The 22,455-nt window shown below is 36.5% G+C and overlaps 1 long non-coding RNA gene across 1 annotated transcript in view; it reads left to right on the top strand.

Annotated features, from left to right (window-relative positions):
• Positions 1 to 270: 270 nt before the first annotated feature.
• The window catches only part of LOC121726995, a 105,528-nt gene continuing 83,343 nt past the window's right edge, over positions 271 to 22,455 (top strand). Inside the window, exon 1 of the long non-coding RNA XR_006035608.1 lies at positions 271 to 379. This is a non-coding gene — a long non-coding RNA (uncharacterized LOC121726995). The remainder of the gene's footprint in view (positions 380 to 22,455) is intronic.

Here is a 22,455-nt window from a genome sequence, read left to right as displayed (position 1 = left end):
TCAGTTCTACATGAATGTTTATTATTGCTACGTATTTGCCGCTTACAATTTAAACTATAGAAGTTGTGGAACCACTAGAGCCGTAGCAAAAAAACATTTATAAAGTTGAACATAAGTACTGCGAAGTAAGTTTGCATGTTACTTCAAGATTAAGAAGCGGCGCGGCGACGGCGGCGGCGGAGGCGTGCCCCGGCGGGCCAATAGCGTGCCCCCGCCCTCCGCCCGCCCCGGCCCGGCACGAGGCGAGCCAGTAGGTTTGTGTCCTTTTGGCTGACCGCATGACTCCGTATCTCGCTTCGTCGCCGAACTCGTTGTAAGACACCACGCGCTTCTGGCCCGTCCCGGCATCGGACAGTTTAGAGCAGCCGCCGTACGACAGGTACTGTGTCCCGCGCCGCGCCGATGGTTGTGTATGCTAAAATCACCCTTATGTGCGTAAGTTTAGCGATCAATTTCCAATCGAGGCCGAAAGCATATCGAAACTAGTAGCGTAAGTAATCATCATCGCATTCTTTTCATTTGTTGATGTTGTTGACTTACATCATTTTACACATTCTCATTATTCACGACACGTCATGTTATATTAAAGGTTCTACGCAAAAGTTTCCTCCTATAAAATCAAATATTTATCCGCACGAAGTAAAATATTTTTTGCTTAAATATTAAAGCGTTCACCATCTTATAACATGAAACATTTACGTTTAGTGCGAAACAAACCCGGCCAAAATACGCGAGAACACATTCAATAAAATCTGAACCTTACATCCAATATCATTAAAGCGTATAATAAACATAACAGTTCCGCGTTATCGCCTTCAAAAGTTAGACAAATTAAAGAGCATTTTTCCCGGGAGCACTTAAACCCGGTATAAAAGTTAACTGCGCCGCACCGCGACTAATTATTAGGGTCGGTTTACATGCCGTCGTTATCGCCTGTGCGAACTTACCCCGCGCAAACAAACCTAGCCTATACCAACTAATAGTCTGCTATTATTACACTCCTCGTGTCGTTGTCACTGGAACTTACATTGTAATGTAACGCATGCGAAGATAGCTCGCATTGACACCTGCGTGAAAATACCTTGCGTTATTATCACGCGTGCGAACTTACCCACTTTGTTTAACACGTGCGAGCTTGCCCACGTTGTTGTCACGAGTGCTAAGTTACTCCACGTTATTATTACACGTGAATATACCTCACATTACTATCACGCGCGCGCACTTACCCCGAGCCGCTGTCAACCGCGGCGTGCTTGCCCCGCGCAATTAACAATACACGTTAATGACCTCATTAAAACTACCCGCCATTAACACTGTTTCGTTGAAATATAATTGTATTAACTATATTACTTATTTATTGCTCGCTTATTTCTTTGTTTCGCCAGTTTATTAGGCGCTGCTTTACTTTTCCAGTTCATGATTTTCAACTCAACTTTATGATAATCCAGTACAAATATTTATAAATAACATAAAGCCTACTAAGATTTAATTTTAATATGCAACGACAGCATTCATTTATTTAATTACGCACTTTATAATCTCGACATCTCGTCGCTTACCAATTTTAACCCCAAACCGTTAAAATTGAGTTCCTAACGTTACTTACATTATTAGGGTTCTGTACCCAAAAGAGTAAAAACGGGACTCTATTACTGAGACTTCAATGTCCGTCTGCCTGTCCATCAGTATATATATATATAGTCCGTCTGTGTGTCTGCCTCCAGGCTGTATCTCAAGAACCGCTGTTGCTAGACTTCTGAAATTTTCAAAGATTGTGTATTTCTGGTGCCGCTATAACAACAAATACTAAAAACAAATAAAATTAATATTTAAGGGGAGCTCCCATGCAACAAACGTGATTTTTTGCTATTTTTGCTAGATATCAATAACGGCAACATATAGGCACTTGAAATGTTAACGAAATACTCAGTTGTATTTGTACTTTAATCATTAATAATAAAATTTAAATAAATTAAATAATTAAGGAGGGTTCCTGCCTCCCATACAAAAAAATACAATTTTCAGCCTATTTTTGCTCTATTGTGGTACGAAACCCTTCGTGCGCGAATCCAACTCGCACTTGGCAGATTTTTTAATATTTACAGTAGATGACACGTAGTTTTTGAATATAAATAGTTCAAAATTGCATATTTAGTGCATTCCGTAAAAGTTTCCTCTGTTTGTTAACTACTCTATGACCGTCACAGATCAACAAATATCCAGAGGCGACTAGACAGTATCGTGCATGCATTAGCGCATCTACGTCGACGCTCTCCGACGTCCGCGCCTCACCCGGGGATTCCCCGCAGATTTATGTGGGGTTATTAGACGGAGGTTTAACTAAATTTATTCTGCCAGTCATCACGTAATCAACCTTAATGGAAAGCGATATACTTCTTACAAATAGAACTATTTTCGCGAATTCCGTTTGCAAAATTTATCTGTTGTCAATAAAATTTTGTTTGAATTGAAATAAAATTTTGACGACCTCTGTGGCTCAGTGGTGAGCGCGTCGGTAGCACAAGCCGGGGGTTGAGGGTTCGAATCCCGCCGACGGAACAAAAAGTTTTCAATGTTCCCGGGTGTGGATGTGTATTAAATATGTGTATGATATAATAAAAATCTTAAATATATGTATAGTATTAAATATATTTCCGTTGTCTGGTACCTGTAACACAAGTCTTTTAGATACTTAGCACGGGCCAGACTGACGTGGTGTGAAGCGTCCATAGATATTATTAATTAATTATTAATTACCCATTGAATTTAAAATAAAATGGCACATATTTTGTTGTTTGTTTAAAGCAAGAAAAAATTAAGACAGCACAAATAAAAATATGTGAAGTATGAATGTTGCATATGCTACGGACCTACGCGCTACGTGCTACGTGCTACACCACACTGCTACAGTAGTTTCGTAGAGCTTCGGTGGCTCCGTAGCATCGCCTACGCCGCTACGAGATTTTAATCTCGAACCGTACTCGAAAACGGTGGCTTAAGGCAAGGCTGTCCCTGAATTAGCAGGTCGATGTCTGTCAGTACGAATATCGACGTTAAGGACATTAAAATAACATTCATATCAGCGCGCCTTGTATAGGGCGGATACGACGCTCGCCGCGTTGTTGATAGGGCGAAATAGGAGAAAATTATACATTTTATTTAATTTTTTTAATGATCGAATCATTTACTAAAAATCTATTCGGTTATTTTGCTAGAACTATAAAAAATCTATTCTTTTTGTAAATTACGAGATGTTCGAATTTGAAGTGTATTTTTATGGTGATATTCAAGGTTTTTTTACAGAATTACCATGCTATTTTTCAATATTCTGTTCGGTTATTTCGTTACTTTGTTCCTTTTTGTGTCTACATGAATTTTGATGTAAGAGAATTCCACATAATTTCTTCAGATTGGAAGTTTAAAAATCAGTCTATTCGAACTGGCCTCACCTTAAAGGTGGTTGGCAGCGGGCGACATGAAGCAACCGCAGACGACGTGTCGCAGCGACACTACTGGTTTGTATGTATTTCTATGAAATACCCTCCGCAGCTAGCGACACGAAGATAGCGACACTTATAGAAATGTAACATACATAGAAACCAGTAGTGCCGCGACCACACGTCGTCTGCTGCCGCTTTATGTAGCCGGCTTCCAACTTGTACCTTAGTTAATTATTTATAATATAAATTCATATTTAATATTAATAATTATACTAATAATTATTATGATAGCTGATATTTAAGGATTTTTCATAATGCCAGAACTGTTTATATTGTTGTTCATGTAATCGATATTTTAACGAAAATGTCGTCGCATATTAAATATTATTATAAATTAGATACAATTTGCAGCCTAATTCTATTGTAATAAAGCTAACAAAATATTTGAAATAAAAAAAATACTGCATAAGAAAACACGCTGCTTACCCTTTGAAAATAGAAGATAGAAAGTGACTGAAAACTAGTTCATATCCTATTAACTTATGTGTCAAACGATATTTGGCATCGGTAAAAACCGGCGGCGACACCCTCGTCAGCGTGACGGACAGACGGACGGACGGAGCGCGGACTTAATAAATCTGTTGTGAATACACTGCTGGTATCATAGAATACGGTGTAAAAACTTGTTTCACTATTTTTTTATATGGTAATTGGCAAGGTTATGAATAAAAGTTTATTTTTATTATTTACGAATTAGTACAATTATTTTCTTACTACATTCATTGACATAATGAAATCTTTTAATTATTATATTTAAGACACAAATGGCATATAAGTGAATAATAATCGGCCAAGTGCGAGTCGGACCCGCGCACAAAGGGTTCCGTACCGGTATAGAGCGAAAGTATACAAAAAGTTGTGTTTTTTGTATGGGATGTATGCCCCCCTTAAATATTTACTTTATTTTAATTTTATTAATAATTATTAAAGTCAAAATATAATTAAGGATTTTGTGAAAATTTTAAGTGCCTAGCTGTTACCATTATTAATTACAAGCTAAAAAGGCCAAAAAAAACACGTTTCTTGTATGGGAACCCCCCTTAAATATTAACTTTATTTAATTTTCAGTATTTGTTGTTATAGCGGCAACGTACATACATAATCTGTGAAAATTTCAGGAGTCTAGCTATAGCCGTTCTTGAGTTACAGCCTGGAGACAGACAGACAGACAGACAGACAGACAGACGGACAGACGGACAGACGGACAGGCAACGAAGTCTTAGTAATAGGGTCCCGTTTTTATCCTTTGGGTACGGAACCCTAAAAAATGTTAATAATACAGAATTAACCAGTGACGGATAATAACATAAACTGACATAAAATTGCATAAAAGCTATTTTAAAAACTTATATTTATTTATTATTAAATAAGTTATTGTTTCATAAAATATATCTTGTTACATAGCACGACATTCAATATCGTTTCATTACAACGCGACGGGAAACAAACATTTTCAGTGGGAACTAATCGGACGAAGTTGCTTCAAGACATATTTTAGCAAAGAAAATTAATACAGCGTAAGTTCAGGGACTAATATTGAGGGGAAGTTTTAGCTTGCGGTCCGACGGCGGACCGACGGGACGAAGCGAGATGGGACGAAACGGAGTGGGACGAGACGGAGCGCGACGAAACGGCGACGTAAACAGTTTCAAAGTCGATGTTTACACGCCGCTCAGATGATAATCTCGCTAATTCCCGTATTTGATACGTAATGAGAAAAAGTTTGTTTTCATCACAAAGTTTTGTTCTACCCCTGTCCTTGTGCGAACACACAGTCGAGTACATCACTGTAGTTGCTTTACTTTAAATAGATTTTGCTACCAACTCAATTATGCTGAAATGCGTGTATCGTATAGGAACCGTATATTTTTCCGAAATAAAAACTGTACTAAGTTCTGTACCAATACTCGAGGTATCTAAATATATAATCAAAATCGGATCAGCGCTGACACAGATAGACAGAAAGTCTGACACAAAATTTCACTTTTACAATGAGTAGGTATTATTTTTTCCTTTAATTTTATATTAAAACGAGGTTTTGCTCGCGGCTTCGCTCGCGTTAAGAAGTAATATCATAATATACAAACTTTCATCCCCTATTTTAACCCTTTGGGGGTGGAATTGATCTATATCCTTTATTAGTGGATGCCTACGTCATGACATCTACCTGCATGCCAAATTTCAGCCCGATCGGTCCAGTGGTTTAGGTTGTGCGTTGATAGATCACCATGTCAGACCTTTGAGTTTAATTCAAATAGATAAAATTGTAGAAATTGTACCTGAATATCATCACTTAAGGTTCTTAGTCATTCACTAAAATACTTACGTTATATTATAAGTTTGCCACACATAAAAATCAATACCCAAATAGAGTCTAGACATGTATGACTAGGCAAGAAACTCAGCTTTCTAAGACCTAACGATAAAAGTACTCTTCCATTTTAATATTAATAAATATCGGATGAGATTGTATAGTCGGCTGTAACTGGGGCGGCGCCGCGGCGTCTGACTCATCTCCATATCTGGCAAATAAGCTAATTTCTGTGAAATATGGACTCGATTGCCTCTTTTGTACTTTTTGTCTGATCATTCCATACATGTTTTCATTTGCGCGAATGTAACAACACACTCGTGGCCTTAACATAGTATTTAAATGTATCTTGACGGCATTATCGTTTTGCGATAAAGTCCTTTTTTGGGTTCCGTAGCCGAAAGGTAAAAATGGAACCCTATTACTAAAACTTCGAAGTCTGTCCGTCTGTTCGTCTGTCTCCAGGCGATACTCAAGTACGATAATAGCTAGAGAGTTTAAATTTTCACAGATTATGTATTTTCTGTTGCCGCTATATTAACAAATACTAAAAACGAAATAAATTAAATATATTTTATTTTTTACCATTTTTTGCTCGGTATCAATGATGACCACAGATAGGCACCAGAAATATTAACAAAATGTTCAGTTGTATTTATACTTTAATAATAATTATTAATAAAATATAAATGAAATTAATAATAATCAAGGGGGGCTCCGATACAAAACACACTTGTCTTTTCTATTTTTGCCCTATAATGGTACGGAACCCTTCGTGCGCGAGTCCAACTCGCACTCGGTCGATTTTGCCTGCCTCTCTGCAGTGGTTCTTTCACTTTTAATCAACCCATTTGAATAAATTTTATTCATTTATTTATTTACTAGCGACCCGAAATGTAATTATTTACGACATCACATTAGAAACCCCAACAATCAGTATTTCTCCGCTATTTAATGAATGTTATTATACTTATAAACCTTCCTCTGTAATCACTCATAATTGAAATAATATCATGAATTTTAATTAATTGTGGTCCATCACGCCATGGACACTTTTTTTTTATATAAGTAATATATACTTACTAGCGACCTAATGACCTAATATATATATATATATATATATATATATATATATATATATATATATATATATATATATATATATATATATATATATATATATATATACTTAGTAGAATAGACTATAATATATTATACATATAATAAATATATATTTATTGTTTTATAAATTACATAATAATAATATTAATGTTTTGAACGGTGAGGTCCTAGTCGGTGTGGCGGCCAGTAGGTCCGACATTTTCCGATTTCCTTAGATTTTATGCTGCTCCACCCTTTGCCTTTAGATGTTGTGACATTGGCTTGGTGGAGAGGGGTCACTCAAGCTGGGTGGAGTTTCTAGGGTGTTAAAGAGATATCGTTCTGTGTCGAATCTACCCGCCATGTGGCTTAGGACTTTATCGTTCCTGTCTTTTATAGCCATTTTTATGTTATAATCTTTTATGTGTTCGGTTAACACCTCCATCAGTGTCAGTGTAATAGATACAGGTGTTAGTGTGCCGGGATATGGCTACAACTGCATGAGGAACGCTGTCATGGATTGCCAGCTTTCGGGACTTGGTCTGTATGATGATCACCGAGGGACTCGTTAATCCCTGAGCTTCATGGATTGTGAGGACGCGAGAGTCCGTTCCCGATCCATAGCCTGTATTAGTGAGGGCTGCTTTCTCCTCTTGTGTGTGGACAAGATACAGGGTATTTAGATTGGTTTTAGGTATTCTCGCTCCTGCATACTTCATTAGCTTTAGGGACCGCACAATTTCCTTCGATTAATAGATGTTATTATAGACCATGCTTAAGGCGTATGCCACATCCATAGGGCTCCTGTGTGTGCAAGACAACTCCTGGGTGATGCTGGTTACCAGGTTTGGACGAGTGTAATTAAGTATAAAGAAGTTTTCACGCTCTATAAACGGGAGTTGGTTAATATCTCCAATGAGGATGACATCGTTGGCGCCTGTTAACTGATTCGCCATGACGATTGAGCCGAAATGGTTCATGAGGGCCTCGTCAACTATCAACCTTTTGTAGGTTTCTTTTGTCCCATTTACCAGCAAAGAGGCCATGGTACGAACCTTATCTTTAACTTTGTTGCCAGTTCGTAGCGATAGCCTTTGCTTTAGATCCTCGGCTGCTTTGATTGTCGTTGTTATTATAACGTCTGTTTCCTCATTGAAGTTATTAATGATCCAAGTTGTCTTCCCACATCCAGGAACCCCATTGACCCACGAGTAGTTGATAGGTTTCGCGAATATATCCCAGTCCATGCTGGATTCGGGGTCCCCAGATAGGACTTCTGCCATTTCTAGTATCCTGTCTTCCAGCGTTATTCTGGTACATTCCGCTATTACCACTATTGGATCCTCAGATTTTGTGATAAATTTGAGTGTTCCCGTGCGTTTTGTCTCATCCTTGTCCAGAACCACGAATCCGCAGTCGGCACTTAATGCCGCCATATACTGCCCTGTCATCGCCCCGGCAATTATTGTGGAGGTGACATTGTCGTATATGGCAGCTTTTGCATCCTCGAGTCTTACTTCTAACAGCTTTTGATTTTTCCGCTGATAGGCCCGCATGATCTTATTGCAGGTCAAGAGCTTTATGGTCTTATTTGCTCTTATTATCGCCTGGAACTCGAGGAAGGCATTTATTATATGATCTTCGGGGTTCTGGGCCAGTCTGAGTTTGGCGGGAGCACTTGCCCGAGATCGGCCCTATAACTTTTCGTTTTATTTGCCGGTGTTTGTGTAGATGGTTCCCTCAAAAAAGCCTCCATTGCTAAAGCCTGTCGATTTGTTTGTGACGAAGCCTCGATCCGAGAAAGGGTGTTTTTATCCTCGATCATTCTTTCACGATGAAGTACTTTTTTGATGGAGCCCACAAACGCTTTTAATTTGGCCGTTGAGTTTAGAGACTTCTTAATTTCATTTTTATCTCTCTCTTTCTCATCCTCTTTTTTGTTCTCCCGTGATGCTTGGAGTCACTCTATCTATTAAAAAAAGGGAAATAATAAAACGAGCGAATAAAAAATTACTTTGCGACTGATGATGAACATACTATTTTAATAACATGAGCGGCATTAATTTGACTAAGCGAAAAATAAACTAAACTAACGACTAATATTGATTTCTAATAAAATCCAGAATGAGCTTACAAAAAGTGGATTGCGAATAATCTATTTCAGATATTAAAATTCTATCCGAGCGACTGTATTACTAAGTGAGCGACTGGAAATACATAGCGGGCAACTTCAATATTAAATATAGATTAAATTTTTCTAAGTGAGCTTATTTATTACGAGCTACTAAAAAGTTCACTTTGAGCAAACTTTTGTGAGCTGCTTTATTATTGATAATTGGTTACTGATATTCTATTTGAGGCTTTATATTTTATATTTTGATACGTGTTTTAATGAAAACTACATATTGTTAAATGCGTGCGAATTCGAATGGGGACGGACGGAGCGACGAATCGTTGCAGTCAGGTGATTTGGGATGCGGACCAATAGGCCTTTTTTGGGTTAGGTTAGATGGCTAAGGCGGCCGGGAGCGTAGCTCAGCGTAGCTCCCGCCTTAGCCATCGTGGTTATTTTTTTGTGAACCACGCAGAAGTAGGAGTCCCGCGTAGTGGGGCTCCGTCGACTAATAGTTGAAGCCAGTTGTTTTTTTTGGCATAGGTCGCTATTAAAATTTTTAACCATTTCTTTGACGTTCCGTTAGGATTATAATTTGTGTAATTTATTAATGATTTTTATATAGAAACGGGGTTTACCCCCTAACCTACATTTGCCAAATATTGAAAAAATGCAGGACGTAATGTTCACACTCAAACAGATATTAGGTCGCTCAAATATTATGGAAGCTGCTCATTTTGAATTTTAAGTAACTCAAATAAAGAATTTGTAAGTAGCTGTTGTATTAATTTCTCATCACTCACAGTCAGTCGCTCAAATAGTAATTCTATAACCCAAATTTAGTAATTTTGACACTTAAAACTGTAATTTACAGTCACTTGATTAAATACTACCCCTAAAAAAACCGCATCAAAATCCGTTGCGTAGTTTTAAAGATTAAAGGGAACAAAGGGACATGAGGAAAAAAAACCGGCCAAGTGCGAGTCGGACTCGCGCACCGAGGGTTCCGTACAAACCTGCAAGGTTTACAAAGTTCGTTCATTACGACAATCGAGTCATAACTATGGTATTTTTATTGCAAAATGAAATTCATAACATTACAATGGGGAAAGATGGAGGAGCATAAATTTAAGACAAAGATCTCTTTATCGTTTAAGTAATAGCTCTACGCGTTCATGAGGAAAAAAGTAATAAGTTTATATTTATTAAAAAATATATATTTTGTAATGTAACTAAAAATTTAAGGTTTTCGGAATTTTTCCTTTATGTGTGCTATAAAACGTTGCTTCATGCCAAATTTCAAGATTCTAGGTCGACTGGAAGTACCCTTTAGGTTTTGATTCCCTTGCGAGTACTTGCGAGTTTCAAAATATGCAGCTTAAATTGCTGTTTCTTTTGATTGCGTTGACATAGAAGTTTGATTTTGTTACAGCTTAAAGGTATTATAGACCTGAGTATTTGGTATGAATTTCAATTTAATACCTCTACGCGTTTATGAGGAAATGGGTAGTAAGTTTAAAATTATTAAAAAAAAATATATTATGTGATGTAACTAAAAATTTATGGTTTTCGTAATTTTTCCTTTATCTATGCTATAAGACGTTGCTTCGTACCAAATTTCAAGATTCTGAGTTCACGGGAAGCACCCTGTAGGTTTTGATTCCCTTGCAAGTGTCGAAAATTTGCGGCATAAACGGCTGTATCTTTTGATTGCGTTGGCTTAGAAGTTTGATTTTTTCACAGCTTCAAGGGACAGTAGACCTGAGTAATTGATATAAATTTCAGCTTCATACCTCCACGCGTTCCTGAGAAAAAGGGTCTTGACAGACGGACGGACGGACAGACGGACAACAAAGTGATCCTATAAGGGTTCCGTTTTTTCCTTTTGAGGTACGGAACCCTAAAAAGCGACTTTGTTTTATAATATGTAGTGAATTATTACGATTCACCAACAAAATATCATCTGGCATAGTAAAATAAAAGACGAATAATTATAAATGTATTATAATATTAATTAACACTAACTTTACTTTCTGGCCTTCCTTAATACTCTGATAATAACTTGTTTGACGCGGTTTTAATTGGTATAAATTGTAAAATATTGTAGCAAAAATAATTACTGAAATGCTCTTGGAGAGCTACAATTTTAATTTGGAGATAAAATTTTAATAAATTAATAAACTTAAATATTTGGACTTGTGTTTCGTAAGATGGTTTCGTATGAATTTTTTATGTTTTATATTAAAGCACTTAACATATTTTTTTCTATCTGTGTATATTACCAATATAATATCATAATATAATATTTTCATTTCATATTCTTACTTGAAGTTAGTACATTGTCTTAACAGTTCATACCTTAAAGTCGCCATCGCAAGTCCAAGCTGTAAAATAACATGATACATATTTAGCATATTATTGTCACTGAATTAAACCAAGAATATTTTATTTTACTACATATTATTATAATTATATGACATACAAGAAAACGAAAAAAAAATCAATTTGTAAGTTAAAAGTAACATACTTAAAACAAACTTAAAAACAGCGCAGCGCTCAAACCTTTCTTTCAATGAAAATTGACGACATAAAGCGTTTTCATTTACAAGGCCCGCGTAATGGACGAATGGTCTGGCGGGAGTTTATCGTGATCCCCATAAATCCTTCTTAAGCGCACTTCTCCGATAACCTCATATAAAATACTAGTTTCCATACGTCTGTTGTCGTTGACGAGTTAATTACTACCCAAAAAGACTAAAGTTGGTTACAGTTTGCTTACAGTTTACATATATGGCGTTAGTTTAATATTTATCATTGTATCGCATGATATTGGTGTAACTTAAAGTTGTTTAAACAAAATATCTTTCATAATATAATAGGTAATATAAATTTTACTGGATAAATCCTTGTTATAGTACAGGTAGAACAGGGGTCACCAATTAGTTTCGCTCGGGGTTCATTTTAAGAAATAAAATGACCTTCGCGGTCCACACATTTAAAAAAAGAAATATTTATTAAACAAAGGTAATTACTTATTACATATCAATGAGAAAATATTTTGCTTGCTTGGAGTGAAATTGGTGCAAGCTATTGACATATTTTAATCCTGGAGATGTTCATCTACTGATAAACATCTCCAAGATTAAGAGACCAAAATTTAATGAACAAATCCTCGTTGACTACGGAACCCTAAAACGGAACCCTAAGCAGCAAATTTTTTGTATATTGATCGGTTAGTAGATAAATAATTTAAGAGAGTTTTAGAAAAGATTTTCCCTATATAAAGCATACGAGACAAAATTTAAATCTGATATGAATGTATAATGGATTTTTCCACCGTTACCTCTCAATAACGTAGCAATCTTTTCACATTAACACGTTAAAGTACACTCGACGCCATTCATACTACTTTAAAAATACAGAAATATTTTACCAAGGTAAATATTTTCGACGTCGATCGACGTACTTATGAAATTGGCAATTTCACTCGAGATATTTTATCGTTATAGTTTTCGAGAGTGTTAATATTTTAATTCGGCGCCGACACTTCGGCTGCGACGGCTCGAGGAGGGTGGAGTGGATCCCGATTCCCGATATATCGAGTCTCGAGTACCACAAGACCCTAGTGTTGCAAACGGACGGCTTTAACGAGGCAGCAAACTTAAATATTAGCTCGAAGCGCGTGCATCTTACTCGTGACACGTGAGTGCGCCGCGGGCTCGACGTTTGCAGCTCGTCACGTGTCACTTCAGAATCCGCCTTCGGTAACTCCGTTAGCATCCGCGATAACGAGACGCGGCTGGCGTAATGGGCGCTCACCTCCAAACGTGCACGCTGTTTTATATTTCATACTTGCACGGTAGAATATCCGTGTAGAATAGAATTTTCGAGAAATTTAAAGAAGTGAAAGATGTATCGTGTTACAGTAACAATCAGGGGTTTTCGGTCGTATCCAGTGCATCCTGGATAAATGAACAAAAAAAGACATTAAATCCGTAAGGTGATTTTAGGCTAGCTAGGATATATTTACAGGCGTAGAGACGAGGAGCATGGTATCTTTTAAGGTCAGATCAAAACAGTTGTTACGGATCCAACGGTCAATCACAATGGGCCTAGCTTGGAAAAGTGATACTTCCTGCACCAACGTCGCACAGTAGGTACGGCCTGATTTACCATTATGTTTTAATGACCGCGCGTCGCCTCTATCCGCTGTTTGCTCTCGCGCCGTGGCCAGCGCATCCAATTAACTTCACTTGTCCTCCACATCGTTTGTAATGCACGGTGAAATATCGAGGGCCCGTGTCTGCCCCGTCCTTACGACCCGCACTCATGATGCACCAATATTTTGTACATTCCATCGAAATTTAATTAATTTAGATGACGATTCTCTTACGCGAGCTCGGTTTGAGGTACGAGTCCTAAGTAATCAGGTCAAAGTTGTCTATGCTCAGAACAAACAACAAACAAACGACAGTCCACCGATATTGGTATGTTTGCTTCACCATATTTGGACGATATATTATGATGTTTTTTTGGATCAGAGGTTATTTATTTCTTATGGAGTTACTCTTAGTATTATTTTTAGGGTTCCGTACCCATAGGGTAAAAACGGGACCCTTTTACTAAGACTTCGATGTCTGTCTGTCCGTCTGTCTGTCTCCAGGCTGTATCTCAAAAACCGCTATAGCTAGATTTCTGAAATTTTCACAGATTGTGAATCTGAATTTAAATAGAATAAATAATTAAGGGGGCTCCCATACAACAAAACAATTTATTGTCTCTTTTTGTTCTATATTAGTACGGAACCCCTAGTGCGCGAGTTCGACTCGCACTTGACCGATTATTTATAAAACGAATATTATTTCTTAATGAATTTAATCTTTGTTTTTTACCATACACAAATCCGAAAGAGCACTATTTACAGATGCTGAAAATAGTTTCTGCACGGTCCCTAAATGCATTACGCATTACGCAACTAGTTACCCGAGTACTAACCTTACACTAGACAGCACACCAGGGCCTGTAGACAAGTGGCAAAGCGCTAACGCTAACGCTACAAAATGTATGCGATTTGACATAAGTCATCTTATAATTTGTAGCGAGCCACTTGTCTACAGGCCTTGCTATCAGATATTTTCTTCTAGACGGCTAATATAATAATTCATACGAATTTTCGACCTATCACTATAACGTCTTACAACTTTCTGAAAAAGCCAGATTAATTTGAGCATTCGATATTTGAATAATATAACAGTGATCGCGTGAGAGAGCTAACAACAGCAGTAACAGCACTACACGTCTGATCGAGGGCCTTACATTCAAATCCGCTTTCAATTCGGAGACAAAGGGAAAGTTTGATGGAATTGGACCATCAAGCTTAGGACTTGGACACGCTTCATGATATTCTGATATCTCTTGGGAAAACAACTTTACTAGTTACGGTGTGTAGTGGTTGTAAGAGGAATCAAATATATTTCTGTGATTTTGATTCTTGAATCCGAATTAGATTTGGAGTACCGTTACGAAACAGATTTTCATTGCAATGTTTGTTTCCTTGCTTTGCTTTTGAAATAAGAAAGAATTCATGTTAGTGAAATAATAATAATTTTAACAAACTATTGTTTATCTAACAATAGTTTGTTATACGTTTATACGTGGGAGAGCCATGCTTCGGCACGAATGGGCCGGCTCGACCGGAGAAATACCACGTTCTCACAGAAAACCGGCGTGAAACAGCGCTTGCGCTGTGTTTCGCTGAGTGAGTGAGTTTACCGGAGGCCCAATTCCCTTTCCTATCCTCCCCTATTCCTTTCCCTTCCCATCCCTACCCTCCCCTATTACCCTATTCCCTCTTAAAAGGCCGGCAACGCACCTGCAGCTCTTCTGATGCTGCGAGTGTCCATGGGCGACGGAAGTTGCTTTCCATCAGGTGACCCGTTTGCTCGTTTGCCCCCTTCTTTCATAAAAAAAAAAAAATCTAGTTCATAAAAATTTTAAAACGCGTCACTTTATAAAAAGCAAAACCCAAGTTAAATTCCTAGTAGACTCAATTAGTGTACGACGTACGTCTGCTATAGGGCGACTAGTTAGTTATTTACTTATTTCCGATTAAGTCAAAACGACCATTATGACTATATTAGCCATAACGGCCACCCATACAAACAAAACAGGACGTGAACCCAGAGCTGTAGAAGGTAGTTTTCATTTTAAAACTACCTTTTACAGCTCTATGTTGTAGCAGTCGTACATATTCTACCATTTCTACCTATGTGCTCGATTGATGCTAGTGACTTAGATCCGTAAAGCTTGACTTTAAAATTTCCATGGCCGGTAACGAATTGAGATACGCAGTGGTCAATATCCATTATCCATCCAGGGTTTGGATAATCGTTTACGAATGTTAGGAAAAGTTTTAAAGATCGACCTTGGCTAGAATTGGTAATCACTTTGGTTGAAGTTGTTAATTTCGAGGAGTTCTTTCAATTCCATTACTTATCAAGTCACCGTTTTTACGGTTCCGTACTCAAAGGGTAAAAACGGGACCCTATTACTAAGACTCCGTTGTCTATCTCCAGGCTGTATCTCAAGAACCGTTATAGCTAGAGTTCTGAAATTTTTACAGATTGTGTAATATAGGGGGGCTCCCATACAACAAACATGATTTTTTTGGCCTTTTTTGCTCGATATCAATAATGACAACAGGCAGGCTGTTGAAATTTTCACAGAATTCTTAATCATATGTGTACTTTAATAATTAATAATAAAATTAGAATAGAATTAAAATTTAAGGGGGGCTCCCATACAAAAACACAACTTTTGGCCTATTTTTTCTCTATAACGGTACGGAACCCTTCGTGCGCGAGCCCGACTCGCACTTGGCCTATTTTATTGTAAACATGGTATCAAATTCGGGCAATCTATACAACAAAAAACTAATTTTGAAAATCTGACCACAAACAGCAAAGTTAACATTAACTCCTCCTTTTTTGAAAGTCAGTTAAAAAAGTATCTAAGATGTTGACCAGGGATATAAGGTATCATCATGCCAAATTTCATTGAAATCGGTCCAGCGGATTCAGAGATTAGCCTGTACAAACAGACAAACAGACAAACAGACATACAGACAAACAGACAGAGAAACAAAAATTTCAAAAACAGTTAAAATGTGTTCTACTACTCTTTTTACATGCCCCTGACTCGTTTTTTTCAAGTTTATTTTCAATGTACAAAAATTTTACCTCTATGATTTTATTATAAGTATAGATAGATAGATAACCGCCACCCTTACAAACAAAACAGGACGTGAACCCAGAGCTGTAGAAGGTAGTTTTCATTTTAAAACTACCTTTTACACCTCTATGTCTGTCTATGTCATTACATATCTGCATAAATAAAATCAAATCAAATCACAATGTTTAAATTAAAAAATATATACTAAATAAAAAATATCAGCTTTTTCGTGCTGCAGCATAAGCAAACGAGTAGATTACTAGTGTCAGTTAGTGTACAAAAGACTACGTCTGGTGCAGGACGTGGACAAACGACAGCAGGTGCTCTGCAGATTCACTTACGGATTGATAGCGCGGACACTGAGCCGGCTACAAATCACAAAGCCGTCGCTATTCTACTTTCACTACAATATATTGAGCTATTTTACATTCGAGACGCGGATTTGTTACGCGATTTTGAATCGTAGTCACTCTAAGGACGTTTTGGCGCGTGTTAAACCATTCTGATTTAGCCAGATTGTACAAATGTCACTTGAGAAATAGCCATAATCGTAACGATGTACTATTTATTATTCGTAGATGTACAATGTGCATACACTAAGTGTTCCCCTGATATTATTGAACAATAGTATTGAACAATTTATATACAGGTTGCAATTAAACCTTCCAGCTATATTTCGATAGTGAATCCTTTAAAATATACGTGAAGAAATATTCAAAAATTTTTAGAAAAGTCTGTCAAGCTGCGAAGGCCCTCCATATAAAAGAAAAAATAAAGAACTCTAAAAATAAAGTGAAAACCACCTGGAAAGTTATTGCAGATGAGACTGGAAGAGTCAACTGTCGTAACTCTAAACTTGAACTTTATATTGATGATAAAAAGGTCAACTCTGACCTTGAGGTTGCGACAGTTTTTGAGAAGTTTTTTGCTGACATTCCGATCTCAACTACAAAAGACTTAAATTCCTCACCTGAAGTTGCGGAAAGGTTACTTAAAGAAAATGTCAAGGAATGTGATGTCAATTTTATTTTTAAAGAAATCGACTCCAGGGATATTATTAAGACTTTCAAATCGCTAAATGTTAAAAGTACAACTGATCTCTGGGGTATGTCCACAAGAGTTATTAAATCTATAATTGACATCATTGCCCCGCACTTAGCTCTAGTCTTTAATAATTGTATTAAAAATGGTGTGTTCCCTGACCTAATGAAGCATAGCAAGGTGATGCCTCTCTTCAAAGCTGGGACTAAGTCTGACCCAGCTAACTACAGACCAATATCTATTTTGCCAACTTTTAGTAAAGTATTTGAAAAAATAATTCTAAATCAATTACTAGTTCACTTTAACTGTAATAATTTGTTACATAACAATCAATTTGGCTTTACTAAAGGTAGGTCCACTACAGATGCAGGCATCAGTCTTCTATGTAGTATATTTGAAGCTTGGGAGGGGTCGCAGGATGCACTTGGTATCTTCTGCGACCTATCCAAAGCATTTGATTGCGTTGAACATGCTACATTAATCAGAAAATTGTATCATTATGGTATAAGGGACACAGCCCTAAAACTGTTAAGTTCTTACCTTGCAAATAGAATGCAAAGAGTTGAAGTTAATTCTAAAAGGTCTAATGGTAGTAAAATAAAGCTAGGTGTTCCACAAGGATCTATTTTAGGTCTCTTTCTTTTTCTCATTTACATAAATGACCTACCTTATCTAGTTAAAGATAAGCATGAGATAGTACTTTTTGCTGATGACACTTCACTAATTTTTAATGTGAAGCGACAACAATATAATTACGACGAGGTAAATAGTGCTCTCTTAAAAATAGTACAATGGTTTAATGCTAATAATTTACTATTAAATTCTAACAAAACGAAATGTTTAAAGTTCAGTTTGCCAAATGTTAGACAAGTACAAACCAATGTATTATTAAATGATGAGAAAATGAAATTAGTGGACACCACTGTTTTCCTAGGTATAACTTTAGACAGTAAATTACAGTGGGGTCCGCATTTTGCAAATCTGGCGGATAGGCTCAGTTCTGCAGCATATGCTGTTAAAAAAATCAGAGAAATAACTGATGTAGAAACAGCGCGACTTGTTTACTTTAGTTACTTCCACAGCATTATGTCATATGGAATCCTTCTATGGGGAAATGCAGCGGACATTAATTCAATATTCGTGCTGCAGAAGCGAGCCATACGTTCTATTTATAAGATGTCATCGTGTGAATCCTTAAGAGAAAAGTTTAAGGAAATAAATATACTGACCGTCGCATCTCAATATGTCTTGGATAACGTACTGTATGTAAGAAAGAACTTAAATAATTTCAAAAAGAAAAGTGACAATCATTGTTTTAACACTAGAAATAAGAACAAATTAGAAATACCAGTGATCAGACTTAGCAAAGTCAGCAAATCTTTTAAAGGCCAGTGTATACGCCTGTACAATAGAATCCTAGAAAACGTTCAAAATCTCTCTATCAATAAATTTAAAAATGTAGTAAAAGAACGTTTGTGTACTAAAGCTTATTATAAAATCAATGATTTCATCGACGACAACACACCTTGGGAATAGGGTGGTTCTTACAGGCTACTAGAATATTTTTCATAATTCCTATTGTAAATAGCTCTTAGTGATAATATTGTTATATAACACAGTCAAATTAACTAGACGCATGGTGATGACGTCATTACGAAGCTTATACATTCCAGTGGTGCGTCAGGTTAATGTGACCGTGTTGTACTGTATATGTTTTAAATTGTAATTTTCCATCTTTTTAGTAAAAGATGGCCCCGTGCAAGTTTCTTACGCCGGTTCTTCTCGCCGGGTTAGTTCCCGAACCGGTGGTAGGCACCGTAGTATCGACGTTCGGTAAAGTTTTTGTAAAAAAATTACTCCGAATAAAAATATTTTTGATTTGATTGATTTGATTTGATACAAGTATTGATCCTTGTTAAAAATAAAAATAAACGTATTTTTTCTTTCATAATTACTCAGTACTAAAATGTTGAGAAACAGCTTCCGAAAGTTATCCTAAAAAACATCACAAGACGTAATGGACACTACGCGTCGCCGGCGCGTGGCCCCCGCGCCTTCCCGTCGCTACCCCTCGCGTCATCCCCGCTCTACCCACCGCCGCGAAGTGACCGTTCTGCAACGATTTTAACTGTGATAAAATATGTTATTGTAAAAAAAATACATCCTATTTTTTCGTTAAATGGACTCTACTAATGATACCTAAGCTCTAAAAAAATTTGGCTGGTAGATTTGTATAATATTGCACCCTGCATAAATTTGAAAAAAGATTGAAAAGCGGGCGTTCAATATCAACCCTAGACGGTCAATAATATTGCACATTTAGTAATATTGCACAATAAAATTGATCATTTAGAAGCCCACTATGGAATGTTACACGTGATGCCACGTCAACAAAATCAGAACGTACGCCATATAGTCTTCTCAAACTTTGGAACTGACATTACATTAACCAAAAAAAATCACTTTTTTTAAGTGCCTGTAATGTTATTGCTATGTAAGTATCGTTTGCATGTAGCGAAAATAAAAAAATATGCTGCTGTAATGTTTTACAGTTGCTTGCCATAACAATGTCATCAACGCACCAAATCATCCTTGTAGATCTTTAGTTGTTGTGACTATAGTAGTCTTGTCGTCGTTGTATTTTTTGTAGAGTGTAACACAGTATGTAGCTTAAATAACCATTCAGCAGATGATACAAAACTATATTGATAGTCGCCAATAGCGTAGAATGTGTTGTTACAGAAAATTCGCATCAAAAAGTATATCTGACATTGTGTGTACTACCTACACTACAACAAAAGGGTTTTGTAAATCGACAACGTATTCGAGTTTTTCCAAAATATACGTCATATTATCACTTATAGCAGTTTAATAACGGCGAAGCCATATCAAGTGCTCAATATATTTTGTTTGCACAAAGCCAGCCCGGCCACAGGGGACTCCGCCCGCCCCCGCCGCCCGCCCGAGTGCCGAACCTCGCCGAAAACATTTTTCATAAGGCCTTACACATACTTAATACGTAATTTATGGAGACAACGCGTCATATCGCTTCTTGAATTTTGATTTGAATATTAAAACCTTGAATAATGTTAGGGTGACAAGTTTCACAGTAATTCGCGGGACGTGGTTGCAATTCTGATGCAGCATCAAAAGAAACCCTAATTATATTCTTAAAAGTGACATATTTGACTTTGAAGTTTGCGATACTGTTTAATATATTTATTTATAATCAACGACTTGGTTTCTAAATGGACCAGGGTTGAATGAAGAATTCGAGTATGGACCATCTAAGCATAAAATTAATAATATTATTCTGTGCCATAAGGAGCATTACGAGTATTGACAGGATTTGTCAAAAAAGTTGCGGTCGATTTTGCTATAATAACATCGATACTACATTAACAGCCTAATGTAACAAATGGTGATGATGATAATCCTTAGTCACAAATTTAAAGTTTAGATTTCAAGACAAAAATAATACGGTCAAAACACAGTGAAAACAGACGCAGCGTAAGTGAACTAATTATCCAGTATTTTCTCGTATTTGGGAACCGTTCTAACTAAATATTCAACACGGGCCGGTCCCGGCAATACATAGTTTTGGTTTACGAAACGCCGCTCGTGCAGCGCTATTCGCCTGTAAATTTAAATAATTTATAGGTATCATATTACACAGCCGCGGTGAGAATGAATTGTTATGTGTATTACATTGTTTTTCATATAATTTGCGAAGCTATTTAGTGCTATAATGAGCCGCGTCGTTTTATAAAATAGGTAACATACCGCCGTAGTCAGAGACATTTAACTGTGATTAACTTTCAATTTAATGAAGATTTTGACAGATAATGTATGGGGCTTGTCTCAACATTTTAAATTAATTACATTTAAGTAATTAATGTTCCACTCTGAGTGCGGCAGTTAACGTTTTATTTCTGTCGTCATTCAGCTTTACTTCTACCGATATATAATCTTAAAGTTTTTAATGTCAAAGACTTGAAGAAGTGCACTTTTACTTATTTCAGTTGAATGTACGTGTCTGCTTTCACATTTCATTATATATTTTGCTTTAGTAATTTCTACATATTTTTTTCTTTTTGCGGGTTAAAAATCATTTTAAAAATAAAATAGAGACTCATTGAGTCACCTGATCTTAGTCGAAATAAGTTCCGAATATTCGCAAAGGATTAAAGAAACGGCAGCTCTGTGCAGTCGTTAGGCTAATTAAAACAAAGATTAATTAGTAGCTATTGCAGTCCAAAGCCGGTAGCATGCTGTTCCTTTGTGCTCTAATAAGCATAATTTATTGTTCTTCGCCTAATGACGTACTGATTTAAATAGTCTGCGTCTTTTATAATATAAGTTGTTATTATTTACGTAAAATGTAAGTACTCAGGCAAAACACTTGATGGATGAATTGTGTATCTATTATATACCAAAATACGTATTTATATTAGATCGCCCGAATGCACGCATACATGAGCATGATTTTAGATAACCTAAAGGAACAAAACATTATACAATACTTTAGTATAATTTCTATCTTATCAATATTTTTTCAATAGGAAAATATGAGTCAGCTTTGTCCTTTTTATTGTGATTTTTATGATATATAATACTAAATCGAACACAATGTACGCCTTAATGAATATCTCCTAGATCATTCGGTATAATGGTGGAAGTCGGTATGAGCTAATACATCAATCGTCGTCACAGCTGGCCACGTCTCGTGGGGAACACAGATTTTACATCAATCTCATATTTTTACAATCGTAATATTGAGTTTGATTTTCTCGTTTTGGATGTAGAGAACATAAAAGTAATAGACCTGTGACGCCACAGCTTTTGGTAGTAGTGTAGTATTAATTGTACCTTCATAAAACAACTATAATTGTAATTACTAAACTAATTATAATTGATACAATGATTTAAGTAAATATCTTTTGGACACAATCTACTTATTTATTTTCAGAAGCAACATCTAAATCTAAATAATTTCATCTAAATAATGTGTGTAAAATTATGAAAAAGGTGTTGTTGCATATAGCTATATAGAGGTATAGCGTCTTACCCCGGACCGGCACGAAAATAATAAAGCAGTGATTGATTAATATCCCTCGGCAAATTTGACCAATATTCATGGAGATTTACTTAAAAAATAT

This window comes from Aricia agestis, chromosome 1, assembly GCF_905147365.1.
Source record: "Aricia agestis chromosome 1, ilAriAges1.1, whole genome shotgun sequence".
Classification (NCBI taxonomy): domain Eukaryota; kingdom Metazoa; phylum Arthropoda; class Insecta; order Lepidoptera; family Lycaenidae; genus Aricia; species Aricia agestis.
The sequence above is the reverse complement of the archived record's forward strand: the minus strand, read 5'-3'. Positions and strand labels throughout refer to the sequence as shown.